Genomic DNA, 16471 nt, shown 5'->3' on the forward strand with positions numbered 1-16471 from the left:
TGTATGGCACTGCAGTTGTGAGGACTTATCCCTGTCATCAGCAGTAGTGGACAATGGCCACCAGGCTTACCTCAACATGCATACATATCGACCACCCTCACACGACATGGAACACACACCAACCTAACACACACATACCTGCATATTGTGCAGATGCTACAACCTATCCTGTTACCTTGGCCACCTTTGAGCATCTGTGCTCCACTGGTATTAGACCTACACTTACATGTTGCTACATTTCTACATAGGGTTGTGGGGGGGGGCACACCTGACTGTAACGAAGTGTGTACATTACATTGGGGGGGCACATCAGACCATTACTACATAATTAAGTAGGGTAGGGGGAGCACACCTGACTGTTTCTACATACCTACACAGTATAGGGGGTGGGCACATCTGACTTTTTCTACATATCTACACAGGATTGGAGGGGCACAACTGACTGTTAATATATTTCTACATTGGATGGGGGGGGCACACCTGACTATTTCTACATTTCTACACAGGAATGGGGGGGGCACACCTGACTCATTACATTACTACGGAGGATGAGGGGCACACCTGACAATTGTACACATTTGCTATGACTGTACTGATATGTTAGGTACTCTGTTTCATTCTGTATTCTAACCTATCATGCTGACTAGAGGCATACCAGTGTACTACAGATCTTAGCTTTGATTTACCTACATATTATTTTCTGACTTCCTACCCTTCAGAACTAATGTCCCACTGCCTGACCTGCTGTAGTCTGTCTGTGTAGGCCTGGGGGGGAGGTTACCCATAGTCCTCATTCAGAGGCCATAGCACAGCCTTTGTTTGTGTTTGTCTACACCTGTGCTGCTTGCTGTGACTGTTGTAGGGTATGTGAACCCCCCTGACTAGCATGTGTGAATCACTTACCTTGTGGGTGTCCCAGTATTGAGGGTGGTGCTGCAGGTCTGTCTATGTCGGATGCACATAGTACACTCCCTACACATGGTTGAGCACAGGTAGTGTCATGTTTGGCATCCTTTTTACGGTATGTGAGAGTCAGAGAGAGGAGTTATTCCTTGGGTCCTTCCTGTGTCAGTGTATGTGTTATGCATTGCCTCTTTGCCAAGGCCAGGGCATACTGGGCAAGCCTCCTTTTGCCTACTGGGGCAGGCTCAGGTTGTTTCTCCTCCAAGTCACTCTGTGCAGGCCTAGGCAAGGGTAGGGGGCTGTGTGACCCTGCCCCATGCTGTTCCTGCTGCATCTGTTTCCACAGGATCATATTGTGTAGCATGGCACATACGATGACAATTTGAGTACATGTAGCTGGTGAGTACTGCAAGGCTCCACCGGATGTGTCCAGGCACCGGAACCATGACTTGAGCATCCCAAACAAATGTTCTACTATAATTCAGGTCTGTGCGTGCATTTCTGATGGGTGTCATCAGCCATGGCTTCAGTGCATATCCAGCATCCCCCACTAGGTGACCATGAGGGATGTCCCCATTATCAAATCTCTGGTACAGCTACGCCAAATGCCAGATATGGGAATTGTGATAGCTTCCATGGCAGATAGCATACACATTCATTATTATGCCCTGGGCATCACACACAACCTGGCTGTGTTTTTTCTCCACTGGTATTAGACCTACACTTACATGTTGCTACATTTCTACATAGGGTTGTGGGGGGGGGGGCACACCTGACTGTAACAAAGTGTGTACATTACATTGGGGGTGCACATCAGACCATTACTACATAATTAAGTAGGGTATGGGGAGCACACCTGACTGTTTCTACATTCCTCCGCAGTATTGGGGATGGGCACAACTGACTATTTCTACATATCTACACAGGATTGGAGGGGCACAACTGACTGTTACTACATTTCTACGTTGGATGGGGGGGGCACACCTGACTATTTTACATTTCTACACAGGATTGGGGGGGGCACACCTGACTATTATTACATTACTACATAGGATGGGGGGCACACCTGACAATTGTACACATTTGCTATGACTGTACTGATATGTTAGGTACTCTATTTCATTCTGTATTCTAACATATCATGCTGACTAGAGGCAAACCAGTGTACTACAGATCTTAGCTTTGATTTACCTACATATTATTTTCTGACTTCCTACCCTTCAGAACTAATGTCCCACTGCCTGACCTGCTGTAGTCTGTCTGTGTAGGCCTGGGGGGGGCGGTTACCCATAGTCATAATTCAGAGGCCATAGCACAGCCTTTGTTTGTGTTTGTCTACACCTGTGCTGCTTGCTGTGACTGTTGTTGGGTATGTGAACCCCCCTGACTGGCATGTGTGAATCACTTACCTTGTGGGTGTCCCAGTATTGAGGGTGGTGCTGCAGGGCTGCCTATGTCGGATGCACATAGTACACTCCCTACACACGGTTGAGCACATGTAGTGTCATGTTTGGCATCCTTTTTACAGTATGTGAGAGTCAGGGAGAGGAGTTATTCCCTGGGTCCTTCCTGTGTCAGTCTATGTGCTATGCATTGCCTCTTTGCCAAGGCCAGGGCATATTGGGCAAGCCTCCTTCTGCCTACTGGGGCAGGCTCAGGTTGTTTCTCCTCCAAGTCACTCTGTGCAGGCCTTGGCAAGGGTATGGGGCTGTGTGACCCTGCCCCGTGCTGTTCCTGCTGCATCTGTTTACACAGGATCATATTGTGTAGCATGGCACATACTATGACAATTTGAGAACATGTAGCTGGTGAGTACTGCAAGGATACACTGGATGTGTCCAGGCACCGGAACCATGACTTGAGCATCCCAAACACATGTTCTACTATAATTCAGGTCTGTGCGTGCATTTCTGATGAGTGTCATCAGCCATGGCTTCAGTGCGTATCCAGCATCCCCCACTTGTTGACCATGAGGGATGTCCCCATTATCAAATCTCTGGTACAGCTACGCCAGATGCCAGATATGGGAATTGTGATAGCTTCCATGGCAGCCAGCACACATTCATTATTATGCCCTGGGCATCACACACGACCTGACAATTGATAGAGGGGAAGCCCTTGCGGTTGATGTAGACCCTACCCCACTCACCAGGTGGTGCTTTGATGCATATGTGCGTGCAGTCTATAGCACCCACTACCTCAGGGTATTCTGCTATTAGGTGGAACAGTTGCATATTGCTGGAAAATGCCTCATGGGTGTTGGGGAAATATACGTACTGACCGACATGTGCTGACATGGCATCCAGGAACTGTTGGAGTACCCTGGATGCTGATGCCTGTGTGATCTCCATCATATCCCCAGTTGGCCTTTGGAAGGTACCTGTAGCTAGTATTCTTAGGCCTACACATACATTGGTACCCACTGGGATGGGTTCCCCTTTGTTAGTTCTGTGTGTCAGGGTGACCGGCATAGCTCAACAATTTGCTGTAGAAGGTCCCTGTCCACCCTATAGTGCTCCACTATCTCCAGCTCACGTAGCCCCTGGTAGGTTAACCTGGGTCTGTACACTCTTCTCTGTGGGTTGGTTGACAGCATTCACATTCTGACCACCCTCAGCCTCTTCCAAAAGTTGCTGTATGATAGCTATTGCAGCCCCTATCATTTTGTTGTTTTGTTTGTTAAAAGTTCCCTGCTTGTATACACTGGTGGTGTAGAGTGTGGGAAAAACCAGAGGGGAAGGTGTTTGCATAGTTTATTGTAGTGTTCTGGGCTGAGCTGGTCTGCTGCTTGTGTAATTGGCTGATTCTGATATATTTCACTTGACTGCTATGCTAGTTCTCCTAGATTACCTTCTTATTACTGTTTTCTCTTCCCATCACCTTAGTGTTTAAGCCTGAGGGTGCGCCGCGCAAACACAGTGCTCAAATGTGCACAGAGCTGCTATTTCCTGGTTTAACTTTTTTTTTCTCTTTAAAACCCAGTGCGCAGTGAGCATACCTGCTTAGGCAATGTAAAGAGTGCTAGACAGTCTCAGACACACCCCCTTGCTTATCTGTGCTTAGCTAGAAGCAAACCTGAACCACAGGGCTCCAATCCACTTACAGTATGCCTGACACCCCCCATGATGCCGGCTAACTCCTAGGCTTGCACCAAGCTATTCCAACTCTTACACTGTTGGGACCTGACTAGCATGCTGGGGAAAACTGGCATTCACTATCATTCCCCTCATTTGCATAGGATTGCCTGCTAATGCATAGTTACATGTCTCACACTGAGCCTCCCCCCTTAGGAACCACTACTCACTGGCCATGTTGTCTTCTGTCTGCCATTGACTTCCATGGCAGAATAGTGAATTTAGTTAGAATGCTTATTTTTAGGTTCATTTTATTATTTTCCCCCCGATCCCGTTTGTACGCCACTGCCCTACGCTCAAACAGCCGAGATCGGCTAAAAAAAATAAAAATAATTTTTTTTTATTTTGTAAACTGTTTGCAATGCAAATGGCCTTATACTTGTCCATTCACATGGTTCCCGACTGATATGCAGCTTTTATTTGGAGCTGTCACAGCTCCATTCTGGATTTTGCAAAAATGTACTCGGTTACTAACCAAGTACATTTCTGAAGATTACACTAGTCCTGCATGGCTGGTTTCAAGCTTCCTGGATCGCAATTGCACCTCATTTGCATGGATTTTTCCTGAAAATGGGGTGATTTGCATACAGGGGCTTAGTCAGTGTAGGACTAGTGCAGGAGTTCTCATGCATGCCCCTGCAGGCTGTTCCTGGCTTGCACGGCAGACATATTGCCTGCTACAGCCTATGCACTAATCCTGCACACGATGCAAGGCATACAGAATCCGGGGGAAAGTACTTCTGTGCACCCACATGTTTTTAAATGCATTTAATTGTTACATACATTTTAATAATAGATATGCTGCATTCTGTTTGCCATAAATACTTCAAATGTGCTTGACCTTAGTTGTGTTCATAGCTGAAAAGTTCCATAATTAAACAATGCTTATATTTTCATGTAGTACTTCTCATATACTTAAGGATTAATTTAATCAAGTTTACACATTTTAAGAAGTGGGCATTTTTAACACTTTTTCATTTACTTATTCAAAAGCAAATAACCCACTATTACTGAATTAATTATTTATTTTTCTTACCTTTCATAGTTGTATTAGAAAGAACAAAAGCTAACGCTCTCTACAAAGCACAATAATATAACGTGGCTGTCACTGCTTTTTCATAAGATTACTGTTCCATTATATCATGCAGTTTGTAGGTTATTATATTTCTCTTCGTCTCACTGTCTTTCCATTGTTAGTATTTTGATTTTTATATGGTTTATACATGTAACTATACTGTCCCAGCCTTTGTACTTACCCAGTTAGCAAACTAAAAGGAAAATAAAGTTTTTTAGAGGATGTGTGTGTGTGTGTGTGTGTGTGTGTGTGTGTGTGTGTGTGTGTGTGTGTGTGTGTGTGTGTGTGTGTGTCTGCGTGTGTGTGTGTAATCATAAGAAAGAGAGAAAAATTTAGAGAAGTAACCCAGTCAGCAATGTGATTTGTCTTTTACTGACTACCTGTCTATTCATTTATTTTCTAGTTATATAACATGAAATATATATTGTAATTATTTTTATAAAAAGAAAGGCATACAAATGCAGAAGACTGCCTCATGATGCAAAGTATTTAATGCATCTAAGTCATGTGCAGGATACGCACATGCTAAAGCTTTTACTATTTAATTGTGATATCATAATCACATTACTTAAAACAAATAAAAACAGCATGAGAAAGGTCTGCACTGACTGCTGAGACATACAGCTCTTAATGTGTGTCATGTCATATATACTTTTTACATCATAGTTAATGGCCTGAATGAGAATCATTCTCATTTCACATAGCAGGACACTTGTTAGTCTTATATGCAAGCATGATCATTCTGGTAGTTTACAAAAATACTACTATATCCTCTTCCATAGTCAACTACACAAGTTGCTAAAAGTTTTGAACAAGTAAATCATTGCATGTAATTTTCTTTTTTTAATTATTCAGTTGCCTACTCTAATTTGATAAAGAGAAGCAATATTACAAAAAAGAAAAAAAACACTACCTTAAGAGAGGTGCCTATTGATAAGTTCAGCTGGAAAGCTAATTGTTTCTTTGTAGTTAAAGGTAATAATTCCTGACATAGACCTCAAATTGGATGACAGACATGTAATTGTACAGTGTGTGTTTAATTAATTGACTAATGAATTAGTCATGCAATTAACTGAGTTACTAATTTAATTTTCATTTGAAATATATAAAAGTAGCAACACCTATCTTTTTGTAGGTGTGTTGTGGCCCAATTTTACCACATAGTAAAGGGAATACTTGGTTTTATTAACAAAAGATTCTCTTTACTGGAAGGCTGAGTGACGCCCATGTTAGTATAGATAGCTGTGGTGTCAGGTTAATGTAGCAGATGGAATAGCCTAATACAATTGTAGTGTATGGAATGCCATGATTACACTCCGATATTGGGAAAAAGACAAGCAAGTTAAATGCTACTTTAGTTTGAGACCCGATGTTAACAATGCCTAGAATAGTGCTTATGAATTTCTAAACAGCATTATAAGCACTGTTAATACCAGGCATATTAGAGAAATGCTTAACTATCTTGGTGTTTTCCCAGTTTTAAGTGTAATCACTAAGCACTGACTGTGCTTGTAAAGGGCTTTACCAGTTTTTAAAGCTGGTAACACGATTTGCATTTTTTTCTTCAATAACTAGTAGCACATGAAGCAGATAAAGCTCACTTCACTTCAAAGAACTTTGATCAGGTCTCCGACCATAATCCTGTGTAATGTGTTCTTGACGTGGATGCCAAGATTCAACTCACCAGCTTTGCTCTGGAAGTGAATTTCTTGGCACCCGTGTCTCAAACATTTAATAATACAGTTATGATCGGAGAGCAAAACATAACCCAATATATTATGCATGTCACGAATTAGTAGGTAAATTAATACATAGTACTATATATATAAATGACATTTGAAGTGCTGTACTCATGTTTGGTTAGCTGTTCTCTTACAGCTGGAATGCCTTTGGGGGCTGGTCCTTAATGAATGCTAACTGCATATACTGTTTATGGAATTGCATCATGTTATGTTTGGAAATGACTGGTGATGCTAACTGAAGACTGTAAAGATGAGGTAATAGAGAATGTAAACTCTGTGTACAATGCTTTAGTTTACCCCTTACCTTAGTAAAAGAATGGTGAACTGTTCTTTTTCATTGTCCATGTAAGTAAAGATAATATTAGCCATAATCACTAATTCAAGTGTTTTTCTAATGGAAATTTGCCCCGGCCCACCTTTTAAAATAAACCACACCAAACACATAAAGCCGTTTGACAACCTTTATTGAATATTATTAGAAAATGAACTTTATTCACACAAAAACAACAACAATTATCTTTATCGTTAATAATCTCAGGGCAGCGTACCTACTCACCCTGGATGATTATACCTCAGGGCAGCATACCTACTCACCCTGTTACCTCCTCCACCAGGGCAGTGTACCTACTCACCCACCACACTTAAATAGGCAGCGTACCTGCTCACCTCCTGCCAAACTAACAATTAATCAATGAATTCCCCTTTATTCAATACCATCCAGCAGTTCACTTTCTCCCCATGCAATGCCGGACCACCTACCTTAGAGGGGGAACAGAAGAGGACAACACTGTCTCTCTTCTCTGCCTTAAACTATCAAAATCTTCCATGCAAAATCAAAAAAAGGGAGGGTAGGAGGGCCACAAACTCATGCCAAAATGTGCCTACTTCGTCTAATCCCTATCATTTAAGCCTGCTATAAGTCCCTACCTCACCTACATCACTTTCCCTAACCTCCCTTTCTCTTTAACTCTTTAACCAATATACCCGAAGCCTACTATCTAATCTACCTACTAAAAACTCACATTAACTTCCAACAGCTATACCCCCCCTTACCACCTGTGTGTGGGACCGGGACAACTTAGTTTGTCCCAAACTTCATTTGTCCCGGCCCCCCTTTTAAAATAAACCACACCAAACACATAAAGACATTTGACGACCTTTATTGAATATTATTAGATAATGAACTTTATTCACACAAAAACAACAACAATTATCTTCATCAGTAACGATCTCAGGACAGTGTACCTACTCACCCTGGATGATTATACCTCAGGGCAGCATACCTACTGACCCTGTTAACTCCTCCACCAGGGCAGTGTACCTACTCACCCACCACACTTAAATAGGCAGCTTACCTGCTCACCTCCTGACAAACCAACCAATAACCAATGAATTCTCCTTTATTCAAATAGCATCCAGCAGCTCACTTCCTCCCCCATACAATGCAGGACCACCTTCCTTAGAGGGGAAACAGAAGAGGACAATCCTGTCTTTCTTCTCCGCCACCAGCCTGATTCCCAGGCTGTTCCCCCTAAACCCTAGCCTCAACCATACCCTCTAAAAACAGCTTCAAGTGAAGATTAAAGAGATCCAACCCCACCTCGTTCAAGTGCAGCTCATCTGTTTGATACTAGACCTCCTCTCCATCCTCAAAATCTCTATGTTCAATAGTATGTATCCCCAAACTTCTGAATTGCCTAGCCGATCTCTGGTTAATAAACCTCCTGACCCTTTCAATCGCCCTATAACTATAAGCCTTCCTCCAACACAAACGAGGAACCAACTCTGACCAAACAATATCCATAGCCGGGTACAATGTCTGTAACCTCAACAAATTCTGTAGAATAATATGTACTAATCACTTCTTAGAAAGAATTCCAAGATCATTGCCTCCCAAATGAATTACTAATATACGAGGACACCCCACCCTCAATTTAACCTATTCAAATTAATGCAGCAACCAGTCCCACCAAAGACCCCTAACCCCATGCCAAGTCACTGATCATCCTAAATAGGATAAACCCAAATATTTCCTATCTTCCCTGTTTATCGCATGCTTCTTCACCCAGTGGATATACGAATGCCCCAAGATGACAACCTGCTTCCCTAGAAAATAAGAAAAGAAAGTCATTAATCAGGCCAACAACATTTATCTAATATATGATAAAAATGCATTTGATGACCACCTCCCCACTCTCTTAATAACTTCAATGGAACTGCCCTCTCTAGCTAAATCTGAAGCCCTGCCAGTTCAAAAAGAGTGAGCTGCAAACCTCTCCACTGAAAATCCCATGCAATGCAAAACCCTCCTAATCAAACATATGAATCTACTACTTGACACAACCTTCCCATCCACCGAGCAAAAAATGAACTTAGATACACTCCCATCCACCTCCTCCTGAATTCCTTGGCCACCTTACTGGACAAAGGCTAGCATTCCTGTCAGACTTAAGCACCACCAGTAAACCTTTACCCAATTGATCTGTCTTACTCTTCCACAATGCAATTGTAACCTCTCCCTCACCTATGATAACGTCCTTCCAACATAAAGAACCTAGCAACTCATTAACATGGAAGGCACCAAAATATTGCCATGTACACAGTGTGCCCCACATGAAATAATCCAAAGACCTACCTTGTAATAACACTAAACCTTTCAACAAAACTTTTAATATCGCCCTCGTAAGCGGCCATCGCATATCCCTACATTCCGCAAGCGCTCTCCCCCATCCCCTCAACATCCGTCCTACTGTCCATGACTTTGTAAATTCCTGCAACCTTGATACCTTAGCAAAAATGCTAATAGCAGCCAAATCCACCCTGACCAGCTGTAACGCCTTACCTAACCCCCAAGCATGAGCTACATATCGTAACAATAATTCCTCTGACCACACCTCTTCCTCTTCTGGCAACTGCAAAACAAACTGATCAAAATCAGAAAGAGCCCTACCGTAAGTCTTCCTTGTAGACGGAACCCATGAATGATGCACCAACCTCCTGGCTACCTCAACCCAAGGTTCCAAACCTCCACTGGCAAGATTTCCAGTACTTCCTCCGTCCATGGAGCCAACCCTCAAAACCTGCAAAATTGAAATCAGGACAAGCTATCCACAATATCATTCTTTACACAAGGCACATGCACTCCTGTAAATGAAAAATTTATTAACAGACTCTGCAAAACCAATTTACGTAATACCAACAACAACAATCCTGACTTAGCCGTCTTTTTTTGTAACACCCTCACCACAGCAATATTGTCAGAATGAAAAACTACTTGCTTGTCCTGTAAATGCTCCTTCCACACTACGGAAGCTACCCATATAGGCATCAACTCTAGGAAGGCCACATCACACCCCCATTTCTTTTTCCAATCCTGAGACCATTTAGCCGCAAACCACCAACCTCCAAAGTAGGTTCCCATACCAGTGCCCCCAGCTGTGTCTGTCAACAACTGAAGTTCTTCCTGCCCCACCCAGTCAGACTGACAGAAAGAGATCCCATTAAAATGTTGCAAAAAACCCTCCCACAACAACAAATTCTCCCGCACCAATTTGGACACCCTAACCCAATGATGTTTACTCCGGCCCCCCTTCAACATAAGTGCCACCGACCTACAAAAGGGGTGCCCTGGGTGCACTGCTCAACAGGCAAAATTCAAAAGCCCCAACAACTCCATGACTGATCGAATCCGTATCTTATCCTTGCCAAGAACCAAATGTATCTTCGTCCTAAGCCTCTCTATCTTATCCTTAGGCAGACAAAACACTCACTGCTCCATGTCTACCATTAATCCCAAAAATTCTAATGCTCTCGCCAGACCTTCCATCTTATGCTGGGCCAACGGTACCCCCAACTCCTTGCACATGTTCGTAAACTCCTGCAATCCATCCTGTGCCCTTGCCTGTCCTTCATCCACCAGAAGAAAATCATCTAAATAGTGCACTGCCTTTTGCATTCCCATTCTCTGCTGCCATATCCAATGTAATACCGTACTGAACTTCTCAAAGGTCGCACACGCCAATGAACAACCCATAGGCATAGGTTTATCAAAGTAGTACTTTTCACCTACACTCATCCCCAGTAATGGCTAATCCTCACACCTAATTGGCAGCAAGTGGAAGGCAGACTCGATCAACTTTAACTAACCATGGCTCCCAAAATTCCCTGATCACCTTCACGGCATCATCCAAGGAAACATAATGCACCCTGATCTCCTCCTTTGCAATAAAATATTTCACTGAATTCCTTCTGAATGAGACAAGTGATGTATCAATATGAATTCCCCAACCTGTTTCTTCGGCACTAACCCCAAGGGTGGCAACTTGTAATGACTGAAAGGCGGACAGTCGAAAGGACCAAATAAATGCCCTGCCCAACACTCCTTCTCTACCAAAACCTCCAAAATTTCCTCATTACCTCGCACTGATCACAGGTACTTACAACCTCACCACCACCCCCCACATTGGACTTAATAGGAAACCCCCCCATGAAACCCCTGTAATATTTCATTCTTAATCGCAAGGCCAGGAAACCACCTAAGCATGCCCCGCAGGACCTCCACCTTAATGGGGAATAGTGCCCCTTCCCCTATTCCCTCTAAAGAACACAATTCCCTGAGACCCACAAATATTACTCCTATCCTGCGCCATTTGAAACCCTTGTGAGTCAAGAAACCCACCCTCATGAACCATAACATTGGAGTTCCATGCGGAAAGGTCTTGCAACCACAAAAAATGACCGAATGACTCCCTCCATATCTTGAGCAAGTGTGTGCAAATTTGCACCCTACCCATAAACAAGAAACACATAACATTAATACCTCTCCTCAGACCACAATGCTCTATCCCACCCCTAACCCCCTTATATTGCATTGCCCTACACCCTACCTCTTTTATCTGATTCACCCACCTCCTCTACCCTTTGGCCTGAAGAGATGAAGAAAAAAAAAAAAAAAGATAAAAACAACAACTTGTCCACCTCTGAACAAGAACTCTTGACAAGGCCTGATTAGTAGAAGGACAACCAGGGACAATACAGTCTCCCTGCAGCTATCTCCTATGTACTCACATAAACCCCACTTAGCAGGGCTTGATTCTGAGACCCTGCACACCATAGTCAAAGCAATTTACTAGCAAGCCCTTCAACTGGTCATTAAATATTCCACATTCCCCTCTTTTTTTGAGTTTTCCGTTCCTAGAAAAAACCTGGACAAAGCCTAAAATTATAGGGGGAGAAATAGGCACAGATAATAAATATTGCTTTTACTAACTTAGAAAGTTGATAGAATAATAGGTCCTGCATTAGCATGATTTTTTTGCAGGATGTGGAGTCTTACATCAAATGTTTTTCCTTATTTAATGACTTCAAACTTTAACTATTAGCCAGAAAGGAACACATTTTAGGAGGAACATACCAAATATGAGGCAAAAATATGGACATTCTGCAAAATCTGTAGAGTTGAATGATATCCCCGGAATCCCATAGCTCTCCCTGCTTTACAAGGAAAGCATTACACCTGCTCGCTGCAATGGCTGCTGCCTCCAACACGTATGTGCGAAAGCTACTGTCATGCTAGGACCTCCCCAGTCTACCAACACATAAACCGATACAAAAAGACTGTGGAAAGAAACCAAACAGTTGCATGAACCCATCAGGGAAAAACTAAGGGATCCCCAACCACTACCACCATTGCTGTTTGTAACAGAAAGACAAAAACCCACTATAGCTGCCACCTGTGACCACCAGGACATAAGCCAACCAGGCCGCCGAGCCTCATGGCTGCTACCAGACCACATGGCCCTACTACCCCCCCCCCACTTCGGAGTATCGAGACCATTATTAGACAGGCGAATAAACCTGAAACCATCACTGGACCACCAGCGATCATCCTCAGCAACCCCACATACCACCGGACCACCGGGGAACCAAGAAGCTGACAGCCACACCAGCAGGTAAGCCAAACACCACACCAGTCATGCACCACACACCAACTCCATGCAGCTCCTCTCAGACACAAACTCCTACCACTTTCATTCCAATACCTATTATCACTCACTACCCAAACTCCCCTTAAACCAGAAGAGAAAAAAAAAACTAAGACATATCTACTCCACCTACCTTCTCTCTCCCACACACACCATCCAAGGCCTACCTGAATCCGTGATACCTACAGGTCATCTGGTCGTGCGCTAACTGCTACTCCACCACCAACTCATGCCAAAATGTGCCTATTTCCTCTAAGCCCTATCACTTAAGCCTGCTATAAGTCCCTCCCTCCCCTACATCTCTTCCCCTAACCTCCCTTTCTCTTTAACTCTTTAACCACTATACCCAAAGCCTACTATCTAATCTACATACCAAAACTCACATTAACTTGCAACAGCTATACCCCCCCCCCTTACCACCTGCGCATGGGACCGGGACAACTTAGTTTGCACCAAACTTCATTTATTAATTAAAAGGAAACATGAACAGCCAACTTTTAACATTCAACACATTTCGTAGTCTCAACACAGTGAAATCAAAACCAAACATGTTCAGCTATATATGTCACCCACAAGGAACTAAATCAACCCTGGATCATTAGCAATGTCTAACCTACTTTAGATGAACACATCTAACACTGGAACTATCAGCTACAGGAATCAACACATGAACGTAGACCCATCTCCTGCAGAGAGATCTGCAGAAGGTACACAGAAGCACAGCAGAATAAGCTCCAGAAAGTTGAAACTCTCTTTCTCTTTTTGTATTTATTGAGAGGTCAATATACCAATCATTTTTAATCTCTTTTGTGTTATCAGTTTATAATGGTTTAAGCTGGGAATATAATTTCCTGGAAGGTGGTATCCATGCCAAGGCAATAGTAAGATTGATTTTATAATAAAGAAAAAATGTAGTGTAAAAAATGATAGATTAAGGCACAAGTTTTTTTTTTTGTTTGTTTGTTTATGGACTTGATTTTGCTTTTCCACTACAGTTTACTGCACTTATGTTTAAGATGTTTTGAGTAGATTTCATTAGATGCAACTGAAACATAGCTAAGTCTCTGGAAACAGGTAAAACTTATTTGGCAATGCAGTGTTCTGGACCTTGCTCCCCAGTGGTGATTCATCCCCCACCAATGGCATCACCCCTGAGAACAGACATAATATCTCAAAGATCACCCCTCCTGAACAATTGAAATAAGTGCATGTTCTTACAAGCTTTACCACATTATCCAAGCAGCGCTCATCTGCTTGTAAAGTAGTGTTCACAAATAAGGAGATATCTTTAAACAAGACACAGGTTTGAGAGTCTTACTTTCATTTTTTATCACCTTTGTGTTGTGTGATACTGCAAAGTATTGTTCCATCACTATATTCTTTTGGAAAACTTGGTACTTCCAACAGGGACAGTCCTATTTTTTTCACTGCAAGCCATGAGGTTTTAGACTGGTGAGATTTTTCACCAAGGTTTTTTATGTTGGTTCTCCAACCATGAGAATGGGATTTACCTCCAAGTTTCGATTTGGAAGTCACTATTTCTTTAGTTTTATATATACCATATTTACAAACAAATGCCATCCAGCAGTGATGCACAGATACAGATAGTCTTATTAACAAGGAAGGAAGTTAGTAGGGGTGGGAGGATGGCATAATGGTTAAGGTGTTTACCTTACAGACACAAGATGCAGGGTTTGATTCTTATATGGGGTATTTGGCTAGGCTTAAAATGGCCCACAAAGGCACTTAGCTTAATACTAATCTATGAACCTATGAGTACATTACAAACAGTTCCTGGTTCCCATATAAAATTAATTACACCCTTAGATATTTGCATCCATAACTCTTAATCAAACTTTTATGTCCTGTCCATATTTCTCAAAAATCTGTTGAAAATTGTCAGAGAAACCCTGCAATAAGGTTGCTGGTGTAAAGGAATACATAATTTGTCCTAAACGATTGCTCAAGTTATCCTCAAAGTGGTTAATTGCTGATGTTGCTGTAGCCTGTCACTGCTTGGTGCAAAATATTTTCACTACACTGGCCAATAACTAACAAAACTCAATAGCAAGCTTGGGCATATCATTGTTCTTGGGAGAAGTGCCAAGAATCCAAAAATTCCAACCTGGGGCAGGGAGATGTTAACAATATTAAACATCCCGCTCAGCCTCTGAATAAGGTAATGTCATACAAACCTAATCTTTGGGGCTTCCCAGAACATATGTAAATTATCTGCATTATTCTGATCACATCTCCAACATCTGTTGTCCACAGACAGTCCTGTCCTCCATTCCTATTTAGGCTAAGATACCATTTTGAAATTATTCTTAATTGCAGGTCATAATAACTAGGCCAACTTTTAAGACTCTCCATAGTTTGCTATGCTTGATCACACTGCTTCCCAGTCAACACCACCTCTTCTTCTGCTGTCCATCTAGTATGCATTAAGTGCTTGTGGGCTAATGCTTTATAATACCATACTTTCCTATAAATCAGGCCACCCTACTAGTTTTGACACTGTTTTATTTATCTTAGCCAAATATTTGTATGCCTGTTCTGGACAAGAAATGTATTAGGTCCACACTTGTTTGATTTGACCATATGTAAACCAGTCTTGTTCATCAATATTATATGACCTGATAATTTCACCCTGTCATCCTTACACAATACTTCAGGGCAATGCTGACAATTGTGATTAGTGCTGTATCCCTCTTGCTAAACATTTTAGCCTAAAAGGTTTAGCTAACACATTCCTAATTTCGGTGTAGTGTCATATCAGGATCATGTGGCCTTCACCCCAGTTCAGTCCAAATACATTAATACACCCAACATATGAGTTACCCATTTTGGTGAATATAAAGAGGTGATCATCCACCATCTCTTCATTCTTGATATTACCAACATCCATTTGAACTAAGCACTGCATAAGATAATTTAACTGGAAAGTGCAAAAGGAGCCAAGAGTGGAACTTCTATCCCCCATAACATTTTGGGTAGGTAAGCAAAGGATGACAGAATTCTCCTAACATTTAGCTTTAAAATGGTATTATTAATAAGAATTTGAAGATCAGTCAAATGGGTGTGAACATTAAGGTGTAAATTTATTCCTAAGAAAATATAATATGTGAGGTAATACCATAACTTGCACAGCTCTCACTTTTCGAGTTAGGGTTTGGAGACAAAATACTCTCAATTTTGTCCCAAACAGTGCATAATTAGTTTCTAATATAACTGCAAATGATTCTTTGATTCTCATCTCCAAGTATTTAGATTCCTTCACACATTTAATGGGGACATCCTCTAATTCAGAGTTAAACTCTGCACAACTGAGTAGTGTTATTTTCAAGAATAAAAACTGCATTGTAATCTTAAGGCTTCTCCAAGTAACGTAAACTGATCTAAGATCCCAGGAAGAACTTTGACCAAGATATTACTTAGTAATATGCAATCATCTGTGATCACTAAAAAGTGGCTGACTACTTCCTTTGATATTCTACTGAAGTCCAGACTCTCTCGATCAAATATGCCAATTCCTCCATAACCAATACAAAAAAAAAAAATCATGGGGACAGTAGGCAACTTTGCTTGATATCTCTAAAAACTACCCTGATTGTGTAAGCCCCACATTAATTA

The sequence above is a fragment of the Protopterus annectens genome, chromosome 1.part2, assembly GCF_019279795.1.
Source record: "Protopterus annectens isolate FY-2018-M chromosome 1.part2, PAN1.0, whole genome shotgun sequence".
Taxonomy (NCBI): domain Eukaryota; kingdom Metazoa; phylum Chordata; order Ceratodontiformes; family Protopteridae; genus Protopterus; species Protopterus annectens.